A 16,211-nucleotide genomic window follows, 5' to 3' on the forward strand; every position below is an offset into this window, starting at 1 on the left:
TATGTGGAAGTTCTCGTTTAAAACAGAAAATAGTATATACTTCTTCATGCAGGGGGGTGGGGATTATGAAATAAGATACCCAGTCATGTTATTGAAGTCAATACTCTGACTTCTTTCAAGAAACAGCGAACTAAGCTCCTCAACTCAATTAACTACTAGTAATGAAACAGAATGTCCCCCAGCCTTTGCAAACCTTCTTATGTTCTTGAAGCATACTGAATTTTAAAAAGCTCAACTGAATGGGTGTTCCTGGTGTAAAACATCCTTTTAACACTGTATGACCAACCTTGCAGTGGTTATTGTACATCCTTAAAAAGGAAGAAGAGACCACAATATGACAGCTACATTCAGCTAGGCAAAGAAAATTAATTTCTGTGGCTTTTCAGGGGATATGTGTGGTAATCTTGCAAAATATGTAAAAAATTGCTTCAGGCCTGCAAAAAGCATATCATAAAAAGAGAAGGAAATACAAAGCATGCCAGAAAATTAAAAGATACTTACATCTGTTTTCTGCTCAAGATTCATTTGACTCTCAATTTAAAAAGAGGCTTTCTCACTAGTGGCAGTAAGTACAAAGCAGTGTGGAGAGACTGACAGAAACTAGATTTTGCCCTATTTAATTTTCTCACATATCTGTAATGTGTCTCGTGGTTTAATTTGATGGCACTGTAGTTTCAAAGTCTAGAAGCACAACAATATGAATTTAATTGATACAGTAACTAATTTTAAATCTCCCAACATATGGAAATGTAGAATTTATCAAATTAAATGCTTTAGCTTTGATCTACAAAGGTACAAAACAGTCAGGAAACAAATACATGCCACTCTAAAACATATGTCTATATTTATTGACAGCTCTTAGATAACAAGTTATCTTGTTGTACTAAAGAAGGCTACAGCAATTACTTTTGAATTCATCTAGGATTTAAAGGGTTGGTCATTAGCTTGGGAACAGTAACCAATACAAGTAAAAAAAAGTTATAAATATCAAACAAATCACTGACAATTTAAATAATAAAAGTCTAATACTTAGAGAATCTACAAGCCAGGTGAAGAAGACCTTTTTCTGTGGTAAGAAATTGTCAGATAGCAATTACTATAGTCAGTTCTATAGTCCTACTGTATATAGTCTATAGTCATTTTTCCATCCATCCATTTTCTAACTGCTTTATCCAATACAGAGTCACAGGGAAGCCTATCAAGGCAAGCAACCGGGTGCAAGGATGGGACGCCAGCTCATTGTAGGGTACACACAGGCACAAACGCGCACACACTCACACTAGAGTCAATTTTTTCAGAAGCCAGATACCTTAAAAGTACAGTATATATTTGGACTGTGGGAGGAAACTGTACCCAAAGGAAACCCACACATCTACCTTTTTCAATATTTAATTAGCATTTTCCAGAACTAAAAGAAAATTTCCATGTTGAGATGTAAAAACACATTTTCAACCGTGGAGCCTTCTCTAGGTGTGACATAACTCCAACCAACTGTGACACTTTTGAACATTTTCAGAGTGGAATTAATTTAACATCTCTCTACTTTTAATGTTGTAGCATCTTTATGAACAAGCAAGACAGTTGACTGTTAGCGACTAGTTTGCAGGCCAAAGTGTCACAGGTAAAGTTATGTTCTAACTAGATTTGTTATGATGATGACCACAAGGAGTGTAATTATATTATTAATAAGTGTTTGGACACAGCTTACACAGCTTATCTTCATAACTGATCCTCCCATTAGAGATGGAACTAAACTGTGTTGTTAAAGAATTATCGTTTACTTTTCTTGTATCTTTTTCTTATGTGGAATAATCATGCTGTGATAAATAACGGTCTAAACAGATAAAGGTCCCAGAATTAGCTTAGCTTAGGGTATTGAATTTAGTGGGTCACGGTTCTTAAAAAATGTTCCATGTTAGGGTATGATATACTTTTCTGTCTCCTTTAGGGATTTTATCAAATTACCAAATACCAATTCTTTTGTACATTCTAAGAATGTTTTCACCCTCTGGTATGACAAAATTATGCTTAGTGGGAATCAGAGCCCACTTTATACGATCATTACAGAAATCTGAAGAACCCTATTATATATAGTACACTCATTCATCATGTTTAACTGAAAAATTACTTTTTTATTTCTGGCCAGTTTGTGGTGAACTGTATGAATCCCTGTATGAATTTCAAATTAGAAATTAATAAGATTAATTAGTGACCAGCAGTTATTATATGGTGCTTGTAATATATGTGTCACGGACGTCCAAAGGGACTAACCGTGGAGAGGCAGGAGAGCGGAAAAAGACCCATATGCGTAGCGGCGAGACGTGAAAAAGGCCCGGGCTCGTTAGTGCAAAGAGTTCAGGAGTGCCGTATAGAAACCTATGCCCTCAGGTAGCGGACGTGGGGCGACCTGATGCTAGGCGGGTCTCAGGACATCCGAACGTCAATGCTGAGCGAGGGCAGAGTGCAAGACCCAGAAATATATAGCCCAAGGGAAAGAGAGGGACCGGAAGGACGGCAGGCAGGAAACTAGGGACAGGACAGAGAAGGAGCGCCCTCTGGCTGCAGAGGGTGTGACAATATGGTGCTAGTCATATGTTTCCATTAATTATCAAAAATGAAAAAAATGTTTTGCATACACATGAAAATGCTTCACATAGCAAGAATATAAAATTCAAATATTAATTTACACATTTTTAACATCAAAACATTTTACATATACTTTAATGGAAAGGACCTAGTTCATCTATCACTCAATGCAGTATCCACCCTATTAAAAGCAGATCAGGCAAGTGAGAATGAATGCACCCATTGATTGAATTAAGGGGGAATTTTAAAGATGCCATATTTGTGCAAGCCCAGGCGTAATTTAATTAGTACACTGGACTTAACATACCTGCTCTTATGGACAAAGTAGTCAGGATCATGGTTTAAAATTTGTACATCGCACAGTGTTGTTTTTGACCATGGAAGTACATTTAGCATCGAATTGGTTTAAACATTTTGATGCAGAAATGACTCCCCTTTGTGAAATTTAGAGTAGACATTAAGGTTCTTCATACAGTGTCTTATTCATCTCATCATTCCTAAAAAGAAGTTATGTTATCACGTCTAGGTAGCTTGTTTCCTACTAACCCTTCTGGTACCTCTCGTTCTCAGTACCAAATGCATTTCCACATGAACTTGTGTTCATTCTGAAGAATTCTTTTGAGGATTTTGAATGCTTTAAAGTACCCTTGCTTTTGTGATATCAGTCATTATACAATTTTTACCATTACATTCTGTGATTTAAAGTCTTTGTTTTAACTATATTTGTTGTTTGCCTTTTTAATCGCTTTCCCCTGTTCCCCTGTATGTGATTTCCAAATATATGATTTCTCTATTTAATTGGAATAGATGTATCTACTGTAAATTACAAGGTTCAGTTTTGTTACCCCTCTTATGGATGGACACCACATTAGCATTTTTTAAGTCCACAGGTAATACCCCTGTCTTGAGCAATTGTTGGAAGAGTTGCCAATGGCATCTGGATAATATCTCTTGTTTTCTTGAGTGCAATAGGTAAGATAACATCTGGCCTTTGGGATTTATTAATCTTAATAAATCTCTTTTATGCTAATACTTTTTAATACAGACATTTTTCCTTCTGCTTGACATGACTTTTTAGAGAACACTTTAATGAAAATTTTAATTTCGATAAGATAAGACTTTATTGATCCTGAAGGGAAATTGAGGTGTTACAGCAGTCCAGCCCAAGACAAGCAAAAACAGACATCAGAATAGACAAAAAATTAAAATACATACAGCAATGCAAAATAAATATAAAATAAATACATAGTTAAGTGTGTGCAAAACATGCTCATAGTCACTGTAAAACAATAAAATATGTGCAAAATGTGCATAGGTATATACAGATTGAGTGTCCAAAAAGTACAATAGTGCAACATGCTGTCCATAGATGAGCCGATGAAGGGCTAGCAGTCTTAGCCAGTGTTATACACCCTGACAGCCACCGTGAGGAAGGACCTGCAGAAATGTTCCCTTGAACACCGTAGCTGGAGCAGTCTGATGCTAAAAGTGCTCCGTTGTCTAATAACAGTCCCATGTAGCGGATGAGAGGCGTTGTTCATGATGCCCGTGAACTTGGCCAGCATTCTCCTCTCTGCCACCACCTCCAGGGGGTCAAGGCTCAGCCCCAACGCAGAGCCAGCCTTCTTGATGAGTTACATTCAATCATTCTGATGAGTTACATTCTGATTTACAATAAGTCATTTCATTGTCTAGAAATCTCCAATTATTGTTCACAGACATTTCTATTATTACCTTTTTGCATGAGCATAGTCATACATACTATGACATCCATCCATCCATCCATCCATATAACCATTTTCTAACTGCTTTATCCAATACAAGGCTGCAGGGGAGCCTATCTATCTATACCTATCTACCTATCTATCTCAGTACGCCACAGGCACAAGGGGGGATATACCCTGTATGGGATGCCAGACTATCACAGGGCATACACAGGCACGAATACAGAGACAGACATGCACACACTCACACCAGAGCAAATTTTTGTAGAAGCCAATTAACCTACCAGTATGTCTTTGGACTGTGGGAGGAAACTGAAGTGCCCGGAGGAAACCCAAGCGAACATGGAGAGAACACACAAACTCCATGTAGATAGTGTAATGGGAACCGGCCTAGGATCCCACGAAGCGTAGTTCAGGACCCTATGCAGACGGTATAATCCGGAAGTACAGTAAGTGGAGAAGGACATCAGGGGAAGGTACAGCAGGATAGGATGGGCTGACAGACCGGGGGGCGTGATGATGGTGATCCTGTGCTTGGTGGGCGTGGCAAGGGCAAACAAATCCAGACAGTCCAAAAGGGGGAATCCGGGGCGCAGTCCAAAGTCCAAAACCAGGGGATCCATCCAAGACGAGACAAACAAGGTTAAAAACTGGAATGGGATCCAGAATAGGGACAGGGAATAAAACAAAGGTAATAAGGCCAGGCACTTCGAGCCCGGACTCAGATGGTCAGGAGGCCGTGATGAAGCCTATGTCGTCGGGTCTCTCCTGGACCCGCTGGTAGGCGGGCTTCCGGGCGTCCATCTCCCAATGCTGACCCAGGCATAGCGGCAGCGCCCGCCTTACTGTAAATAAAGACGGACAAACAGGGGGCAGGTGCATGTAATCAATTAAAATATGAAAGGGCCGGAGCGCCCTTAAGAGGAGGGATTACGATCATGACAGATAGTGCCCCAAGTCTGGAAATGACCCAGGGTCCCAGCACTCAAGACAGCAATGTTAACTTCTGCACCACCATGACGGCCATATAGTATGACATATATTCATATACTGTATCTCCTAATCGTCGAACCTTCTCCCATTGCCAAAAATTATGCACCAAATAATGAGCAGTAGAGCTGTCTTGTGTCCATGTCTGTGGTTTTAATCCTTTACATACTCTAACCTGCCTGATGTGTTTTTTCACCACAACTTTAGTATAATTTAGATGTTACATGTGTGTACAGCACTTTGAGTTTCTCCATAAATGCTCATAACTAAATTTTATTATCACAGAGAAAACACAAGGTAAAATTAAAGAAAAATGATAATAAAAGGTTGTATTATTCTTATAAAGTTTATAAATGATTCCATTTGAGATACATGTCTTTATATAATCTCTATATAAAGAGTGAGATGGATGCAGTTTTTAGATGAGAGTAAGAGATTTTCAATACCACTCTAATACATTTCAGAACTGCAGATGTATTTTTTGTCTCTGACCACCAGGTGGCACTTAAAGCTCAGCTAAAATAAGGATGAAAAGTTATGCAATCTAGTTTTTGACGTTATTTTGTTATAATATCACAAGTTACAGACTTGTGTATTTGTGTGTATCATATTAGTATTTCCATGATATTAATAGTATTTACAACTTAATCCAGTTATAATCCAGTTATTCTTTTACAAATCCCTGCAATTCAGATTATGCATTGTTTGTATGCATCGCTCCTAATTTATCTGCAGTAATCACGTTGTTGAGTTCCAACTATTCCGTTGTAATGTTCCACGTATTGATTTTGATTATGCTTTTCTGAATTTTGATTAATCATATCTTAGATAATAGTTCAAAACAAATTAAATTAACAATTCATTTTTGATTACCTATATGTATGGTATATTTTTGAGAACAGAAGTTATACAGTTACTCCTTCTTAGTTATGAATTGCATAGCTTATATCTCTTGACTTAAATTATACAGTTTTCTGTATATAATTGAATATTTCAATATTTTATGACTTCTCTGCATTACATACTGTAGCTAAGCATGATTACAACTCAATTAAATACCTTAATCCTATTCATAGTTTCAATGACATCTGTGGTGTTAAGCTCAAATGTGTGTGTTCCCTTAAGGTTGAACAGTTGTTGGTGATAGTGGGTCAGAGGTTAAGGTGCTGTGGTGGGGTTTGAGAGTAGTGGACAGCTCCTGTAGACAAATTAAACAAAAGGAAATTAAGCCACACCAATTTGAATCAGTAGTGTGTGACAGTTCATTTAATCTGTATGAACCAATAATGTTACATGGTGTCTGCTTTAGCCTTTGCCTGCATTAACAGAGACAAGTTTGTGGACTTCATATAATACTAGTTTGGAGAAAAAAATAGAATGGACAGGACCATGGCAGCCAGTAGGTGCCAAACCGAACTGAGAGCAGCAGCTGTGTGTGTGACGTTCATTATCCTGAAATTTTTTAATCTCCAAACCACAAGAGTGGATGAAATGAATTTGAAGATTGAACATTTTAGTCAGGCATGCAACTTGATTTTGTCCTGAGAGGAAAACCAGGTGAATACATTAACCTATTGTATGGGGATGAAGCAGACAATATTATTTGTGGGCTGCCCTAAAATGAGCAGGGGCAGAAAGTTTATAGTGCTGTGAAAGACGGCTTTGATGGAAATTTTATTGTGAAATTATTATTTCAAAAGAGTAGTATACATGTTTGTCACTGCACTGTATGTGCTGACCGAACATTGTAATTATGGGCTGCTTCATGACACGCTCATTTGAGACAGATTAGTTGTTGAACTGTAAGATGTCCATTGGTCTGAGAAAATGTGTCTGGACAAAAAAATAATTTTCAAGAAAGCAGTACATATGCTTTTATTGCTTTTTCCAATTTCTGAAGAAATTAAAAAGAAACAACAAACTGATCTCAGGGAAGATTCCTGACACCGCCCAGGAATTGTGTTTGGTAGATGGTGTTACTTTCAGACAAAAGATTTGTAAACCTGAACGCCAGAACAGTAAGCTCAAGCACCAAAGCAGGTTTACTCAACATGCAGCACAGCACAAGCATGACGGAAAACTACAGTATGTCAGCAATGCAGCAAAATGCCTGCACATCCCAGGTGGCAGTGCCCAGATAATGACATGATATGCTGCATATGTGGGAAAAAAGGTCCCTTTGGGAAGGTCTATAGGTCCCAGAAAGCAGTACACATGGTACAAGAGGATGACATTTTCATAGGTGCAATTGAAAGTGGAGATGACCCATGCACACTACAATAAAAATTTATGTTAAGAGCATGCAGTTCAAAATTGACACAAGAGCTGATGTTACAGTAATATTGGAAGACACTACCTAGTTTGATACGAGCCAAGAAACATTTGCTAGGACCAGGCTACAGTGCCTTGCGAAAGTATTCGGCCCCCTTGAACTTTTCAACCTTTTGCCACATTTCAGGCTTCAAACATAAAGATATAAATGTTTTATTTTATGTGAAGAATCACCAACAAGTGGGACACGATTGTGAAGTGGAACGAAATCTATTGGATTTTTGAAACTTTTTTAACTAATAAAAAAAATGAAAAGTGGGGCGTGCAAAATTATTCGGCCCCCTTGCGTTAATACTTTGTAGAGCCACCTTTTGCTGCGATTACAGCTGCAAGTCGCTTGGGGTATGTCTCTATCAGTTTTGCACATCGAGAGACTGAAATTCTTGCCCATTCTTCCTTGCAAAACAGCTCGAGCTCAGTGAGGTTGGATGGAGAGCGTTTGTGAACAGCAGTTTTCAGCTCTTTCCACAGATTCTCGATTGGATTCAGGTCTGGACTTTGACTTGGCCATTCAAACACCTGGATACGTTTATTTGTGAACCATTCCTTTGTAGATTTTGCTGTATGTTTGGGATCATTGTCTTGTTGGAAGATAAATCTCCGTCCCAGTTTCAGGTCTTTTGCAGACTCCAACAGGTTTTCATCCAGAATGGTCCTGTATTTGGCTGCATCCATCTTCCCCTCAATTTTAACCATCTTCCCTGTCCCTGCTGAAGAAAAGCAGGCCCAAACCATGATGCTGCCACCACCATGTTTGACAGTGGGGATGGTGTGTTGAGGGTGATGAGCTGTGTTGCTTTTACGCCAAACATATCGTTTTGCATTGTGGCCAAAAAGTTCGATTTTGGTTTCATCTGACCAGAGCACCTTCTTCCACATGTTTGGGGTGTCTCCCAGGTGGCTTGTGGCAAACTTTAGACGAGACTTTTTATGGATATCTTTGAGAAATGGCTTTCTTCTTGCCACTCTTCCATAAAGGCCAGATTTGTGCAGTGTAAGACTGATTGTTGTCCTATGGACAGACTCTCCCACCTCAGCTGTAGTTCTCTGCAGTTCATCCAGAGTGATCATGGGCCTCTTGGCTGCATCTCTGATCAGTCTTCTCCTTGTCTGAGCTGAAAGTTTAGAGGGACGGCCAGGTCTTGGTAGATTTTCAGTGGTCTGATACTCCTTCCATTTCAAGATGATCGCTTGCACAGTGCTCCTTGGGATGTTTGAAGCTTGGGAAATCTTTTTGTATCCAAATCCGGCTTTAAACTTCTCCACAACAGTATTACGGACCTGCCTGGTGTGTTCCTTGGTCTTCATGATGCTCTCTGCGCTTTCAACAGAACCTTGAGACTATCACAGAGCAGGTGCATTTATACAGAGACTTGATTACACACAGGTGGATTCTATTTATCACCATCAGTCATTTAGGACAACATTGGATCATTCAGAGATCCTCGCTGAACTTCTGGAGTGAGTTTGCTGCACTGAAAGTAAAGGGGCCGAATAATTTTGCACGCCCCACTTTTCATTTTTTTATTAGTTAAAAAAGTTTCAAAAATCCAATAGATTTCGTTCCACTTCACAATTGTGTCCCACTTGTTGGTGATTCTTCACATAAAATAAAAAATTTATATCTTTATGTTTGAAGCCTGAAATGTGGCAAAAGGTTGAAAAGTTCAAGGGGGCCGAATACTTTCGCAAGGCACTGTATATGCCACTGGATGTGCTGGGAATGTTTAGTGACACACTAAAGAGTTTGCTACAAGATTGCTACAAAGAATCCATATGTTCGAAAAATCTGCACACAACATTTATTTGGCAGACCAGCTACTGTATAATAAGCCTGGTCGCGTGGTGTGATAGTATCCTAAGCTGTTCAGTGGACTAGAGAACAACCTATATGAAATAAGCCTCAAACCAGACACCATATCTTTCTCGCTTAAGACTCCCTGACACATTCTACTTCTACTGCCCAAGAACTCAAGAAATGTTCACATTTGCCTGGATCTCAAAAGGCAAAATTCTTCAGTGTGTTAGGAAAGATACTTTCTGCCATCAGTTCAACATACTCTAGGCATGCTTGTAGAAGCAACGTTTTTTTAGCTAGTTGAATGCAAACAAAGGGTTTTGGCAGATCTCATGAATGAAAGAGTCTGCCAAATATACAACTTTCATCTCACCATTTGGAAGATAGATGGATACCATTTGGCATAGCATCTGCAGTGGAACACTTCGAGAATATATGAAGTAGAACACTTCATCTACATGCTGCAAAGGGCCTACTCACACCTGGACAGGGCTGGCAACACTGTAAGGATCATGTTTTTCGACTTCTCCAGTGCCTTCAATACCATCCAGCCCTTACTTCTAAGGAGGAAGCTGGAGGAGATGCAAGTCGATGCCTCCATGACCTCGTGGATCACTGACTACCTGACGGGCAGACCACAGTCTGTGAGACTTCAGAACTGCGTGTCTGAACTGGTAGTGAGTAACACAGGGGCACCTCAAGGGACAGTTCTTTCTCCATTCCTCTTCACCCTCTATACTTCGGACTTTAAGTACAACTCAAAGTCATGCCACCTGCAAAAGTTCTCAGATGACTCTGCAATTGTGGGATGTATCAAGGGTGAGCAGGAGGAGGAGTACAGAGGACTGGTCAGCAGCTTTGTGGAGTGGTGTGGGGTGAACCACTTGGAACTGAATGTTACAAAGACAAAGGAACTGGTGGTAGATTTCAGGAGGAAAAAGGTCAAAAACCTACTCCTGTCTACATCCATGGGAGTGGCGTGGAGATGGTGGACTCGTACAAGTACCTGGGAGTGCACATCGACGATAGACTGGAATGGTCTAAGAACATCGAGGCCATCTATAAGAACGGACAGAGCCGACTTTACTTCTTGAGGAGGCTCAGGTCCTTCAATGTGTGTAGTAAGATGCTACACATGTTTTATCAGTCGGTGGTAGCGAGTGCCATTTTCTACGCAGTGGTGTGCTGGGGCTCTGGGATTAGAGCAGTAGATTCCAAAAGGCTGAACAAGCTCATCAGGAGAGCGAGCTCTGTCATTGGGTCTGACCTGGACCCCTTGGAGGTAGTGGCTGAGAGGAGAATGATGTCCAAACTGGAGGCCATCATGGACAACTTCTCCCATCCCCTCTATGACAGGCTTGCAGGAATGAAGAGCACGTTCAGCAATAGACTGATTCACCCACGGTGCGACAGGGAGCGCTACAGGAGGTCATTCTTGCCGTCTGCCATAAGACTGTACAACGCATCCACCTTGCGTCTTGGCAGAGGCAACAGCGACAGTGACCTGTTTCTGGACTAAACGCATATACACATATACTGCTACATTTGTTCTCTTTCTTTTTCTTTTTCTTTTTCCCGTTTACAACCACTTTTGTGCAATATATGCCAGGGACCTGTGCAATACATTTATATTTATATTTATATCTATGGTTACATCTATATTTATATTCATACGTGTGATACGATTTTCTGTGTACTGTTCTGTTCTAGTTTCCTCTTGTGTGTCCGGACTGTGAGTAACTCTTGTATTGTATTGTATGTATTGTACTATTAGTATATAATTCGTTACACTGTGGCTGTGTTGTGTGTGTTAAGCTGCTGTTGCACTGCAATTTCCCTCACGGGATCAATAAAGTATCTATCTATCTAATAGGATGATGGAAGTAACAGAAGGACTCAATGAGGTAGTGTTTCACATGGATGGTGTAATTGTATGGGGCAAAACACAGGGGGAACATGATTCTCATGTTTATACAGTGCTCAGGAAGATGCAAGATGCCAGTTTTACTCTCAACCTTGAGAGGTATAAATTTAGAAATACCTAAGTTAAGTTCATAGGCCAATTTCTTTCAGGTGCAAGCATTCAGCCAGACAGAGAAGACAGCAGCAACTGTTGGAATGCAAGAACCATCAAATGTCAGTGAGCCTAGAAGTGTTTTAGGTATGGTCAACCAACTTGGAAAATTTATTCCATTGCATGATTTGCGTTACAAAAAAGAACCACTGGTGCTGGGGAGCTGACCAAATAAAACCCTTTGAAATGCTGAAACAGAAGCTTTCATCTGCATCATTGTAAACCCAGTATAATCCAAAAAAGGAAATAAAATGTTAGAGGATGTTTCATTCTTTGTATTTTAGCTGTGTTGCTTTAAAGACAGTGTGACCATTGTGTTTGTGTAGCATACATATCTTGATCTCTTACACCTACTGAACTTAATTTGGAACTTAAGAATTAGATTTGCTTCCACCAAGGATATAGCGATTTAGAATAATAATAATAATAATAATTGCTTACACTTATATAGCGCTTATCTGTACACTCCACTCAAAGCGCTTTACAGGTAATGGGGACTCCCCTCCACCACCACCACCAATGTGCAGCATCCACCTGGATGATGCGACGGCAGCCATAGTGCGCCAGAACGCTCACCACACACCAGCTATCAGTGGGGAGGAGAGCAGAGTAATGAAGCCAATTCATAGATGGGGATTATTAGGAGGCCATGATTGGTAAGGGCCAATGGGAATTTTGGCCAGGACGTCGGGGTTACACCCCTACTCTTTCCGAGAAACGCCCAGGGATTTTTAATGACCACAGAGAGTCAGGACCTCGGTTTTACGTCTCATCTGAAGTACAGCGCCTGTTTACAGTATAGTGTCCCTGTCGCTATACTGGGGCATTAGGACCCACATAGACCGCAGGGTGAGCACCCCCCGCTGGCCCCACTAAAACCTCTTCCAGCAGCAACCTTAGTTTTTCCCAGGAGGTCCCCCATCCAGGTACTGACCAGGCTCACACCTGCTTAGCTGCAGTGGGTTGTCAGTTGTGAGTTGCAGGGTGATATGACTATGTCATACTCATATTCAATGCCAGGAAAGACTCTGCTCTCTGCAAATGCACACGTACCCCTCAAAATCCAAGCATCTCATCTCACAAAGAGCTTTTGGAGGACACCAATGTGTAAGTATGGTTAGATATTGTTATGGGACACCTTCCTGTGACCAAAACGAACTTCAAAGAACTCAGAGAACACCTGAAAATGGACTGGGTGTGTTTAGAAGTAAAGATATTTTGCACACAGGAAAAGCCAAACCAACAAAGACTTGCAGTAGTATTAAAGTTGTGTTGGACAGAGCATGCTTGTCTCTGTGCTGAAAGGCACTCAACTTGTCAATTCTGCAGCACGGAGAAGCGATGTCCTTGCCAAAATACACAAGGAACACCAAGATGTTACTAAATTCAGAGCATATGCGCAGCAAACCATATGGTGACCAAGTCTTAGTCAGCAGCTTAACAAACTACTTCTAAAGAGCAAAACTTGCATTAAAGAATGCTCTAATCCAGCGGAACATCTAATTCCATCAAACTTGCCTGCACGGTCTTGGCAGAAAATAGGAGCAGACCTATTCATGCTCCACTATTAATCCTACCTCCTGGCAGTAGATTATTTCTCTGTATATACTTTATAGAGATAGCACAACTCTCTCCATCAAAGTCATCTAAAGTACATTTTTGCATGTCAGGTTGTTGCAGAGATGTCTGTGACATATAATGGGCCACAGTTCTCTGGCCAAAGCTTCATGACATTCATGTTGGAGTATGGATTTTGAAATGTGACCAGCAGCCCAAAATTTCCACAGAGCAAAGGGGAAGCTGAAAGAGCTGTATAAACAATCAGAAGGCAACACACTTATCGGGCACTATTGGCCTACCATTCCACACTACTGCATAATGGCTACAACCCTGCTCAATTCTTGATGTGTCATCATATTCATACCACGTTACCAATTTTTCCTTCTTTGCTTAAATCTCGCTTACCTGTGGACTCTGCCATTCAGTGTAAGGAAAGGAAGAAAAGGGCAGCAGATGGATATCATTCTAAGAGGTGTCACTGAATTCAGAGTCTGGGGCAGACTAATCCCTGAAGGCATTGTTGAGGCAGAGGTAGTCTACACTTTCTTCTCAAGAAAGGGAGATATGGTGTTAGATTAAAATGTGTGTGTGTTCCTTTGAGGTTTTACTGTTGTTGTTGACATGGGGTCAGAGGTTAAGGCACTGTGGCAGGGTTTGAGAGTAGTGAAGAGAACATTCCTGTAAACAGATTAAACAAAAGGAAATAAAGACACCCACATTTGAGTCGGTATGTGACAGTTATTAAATCCATACAAAATGATAATGTGACACTATCTAAATGTCTGTAGTTTTCACTACTTGCATAAAACACTTCATGTTTGTTTGTTTTACATTTCTCTTCCTACAAGCCTTCACAGTATTGAATATTTGCATAAGTCTTTTGCGCTTTTGGCTGCTTTTGTACTGTCTATAGCCTTCCCTTTTTATATAATATGTAAATTGAATCAATGTAATAAGTATGCTAGTGTCTAGTTCACTGACAGAAATTAAGAAGTGTAGTATATCTAATCTGGAGCCTTGTGACATTACTAATTATGCCACCTTGAGTTGGCTCCTTTTATTATTTTTTTCTGCAAACAAATTATTTCTCAATCCTCCTGCTTTGCTAGAATTTTGTGGGTAAAAACATTCAATGTGCTATATAACCTGCTTTTGTGCATTTTTCCAATATTGTATTACTCATTGAGATTTAACCCAGTAAAACTATAATGTCAGACATCTATAGCTATAAACCATCATGATAATTAGTTAATAAGAAAGAAATGTACCTTACCTTGCCACGCTATATTAATAAGCTTCTGTTACCTTCCAAGCAATGATCAGTTTGTAGCTTTAACTATAAACAAACGTTTAAACTACAATTGATAGCTAGATGAATGTAGCAACCAATCAAAAAATGATTAGGCTCTATTCACAATACAAGCATTTGTGACACACCATCATAACTAAAGAGTAGGTGTTCTCAGGGTTGTCTTATTTCTCCTTGAAATGAGCACCATACAATCTATGGCTTATGGAGCATACACTTACCCTTATTGCATGTGATTTGTTTCTTATAATATATAGTGAAGATATTGCAATGTATTCATTACAATAGCCAGAGATTACTAGGTAAGTGATATATAAAGATGTTACATTGAAAGCAGTTCATTTTTTGATTGCATATTTCCTTCTGAAGTGTGTTTTGAATTTTTCAAGAGAAGACAGAAATCAAGGTTTACAAATTGAGGCATTTTGTCTACATGCTACCATAAAATGGATCACAAAACTAGAATATCTTTTTCACATGAAGTGAATTTGTTGACGTAATATTTCTTCTGAAAATGATGCTTCAGAAGTAAACTGAAGCTCATTTGTGCTATTAAAATTATTCAGAACAGTACAGGTGCCAAAATTAAATATTTACATTTGATATTGAATATTTTTAATATTTGTTATGAGTAAGAAAAAGAAGATGATATAGTGGTATTCATCTAAAAGACAATCCATAGCCTTAGTTATTTTGGTGTCTTGTTCATTTTCAATTAAATGTTGAAATTGCAAAATCGCAACTGTAAATCTTAAAAGATAACAATCAGGCTTAAAGGTAACAGCTAATAGCAGGAAGAAGAAAAATATATAATCAAAATGTAGTGCTGTTAAGCCATTTAAGACCTACTGGGATGATGAAGTATTTACTTCCTGCTGTTTAAAATTTGAGGATTTGAATGAATATTCCAAGAACAAAATGCTACTATATATATTCTGTTGTGAAATGGTGGGGTTATTTATCCGTGCTGGGAACAAAATTCCCAATGATAGGGATATAACCAGCATGGGCATACACAAGAAAAATAACTTTGGAGAAGATCACAAATATATATTTTTTTATTTATGTGTAGTATATCTGAAATGATCTCATATAATTGTAATTATAACAAATATATGAGCATTTTATTAATCAAAAAACCTAAACAAAGCAAAATATCAGGAAATGAAAAATATTGCAAATGGAATGTTATTTTTTTCAGGTGGCATCATAGCATTAGGGCTTGAAATGTTAAGATATTGTAACAAGCATTTTTCTGATGTATTGAAAACAAAAATAATCACTTGGGAGCTGTCCCCAACTATTGAGGATACTTATGTGGTATTCTGTATGTATTACACCAAACATTGTGGATACAGTAGTTCTGGTGGGTAGCTGTGTCAGCATGCGTAGGCTGCAAAGGAACAAGTAATAGGTTTATTCCATGCTGAAAAGAGAATAAAGAAAACACAACGTTTCGGCCATGGATCCTTCTTCAGAGAAGGCTCCACGGCCGAAACATTGTGTTTTCTTTCATTGTGGATGTATGGTATATAGTATATAGTACTACACCTTACTCCAGTGATTTTATGTGTATGACTTAATGTGGACAAAAAGGTAAGATATGTGAGACATTTGGTGATACAAACACCCCCCCCCCCTAGACCCCATGCAGAGAGGTACAGTAGTAACAACCAGCCTGCTTAACACTAATGATGTCACAAAATAACAAAGTCATCACAATAGTATATAAAACCATTATGTACATTATTGTCCAGTGCATTTGTCAGTAATGATCTTTTGGGCTTTGCATCAACAATTTAGAAAATATAAAATCTATATAGGGCAGAACTGTGGTGC

This window comes from Lepisosteus platostomus, chromosome 2, assembly GCF_059453375.1.
Source record: "Lepisosteus platostomus isolate fLepPlt1 chromosome 2, fLepPlt1.hap1, whole genome shotgun sequence".
Taxonomy (NCBI): Eukaryota; Metazoa; Chordata; class Actinopteri; order Semionotiformes; family Lepisosteidae; genus Lepisosteus; species Lepisosteus platostomus.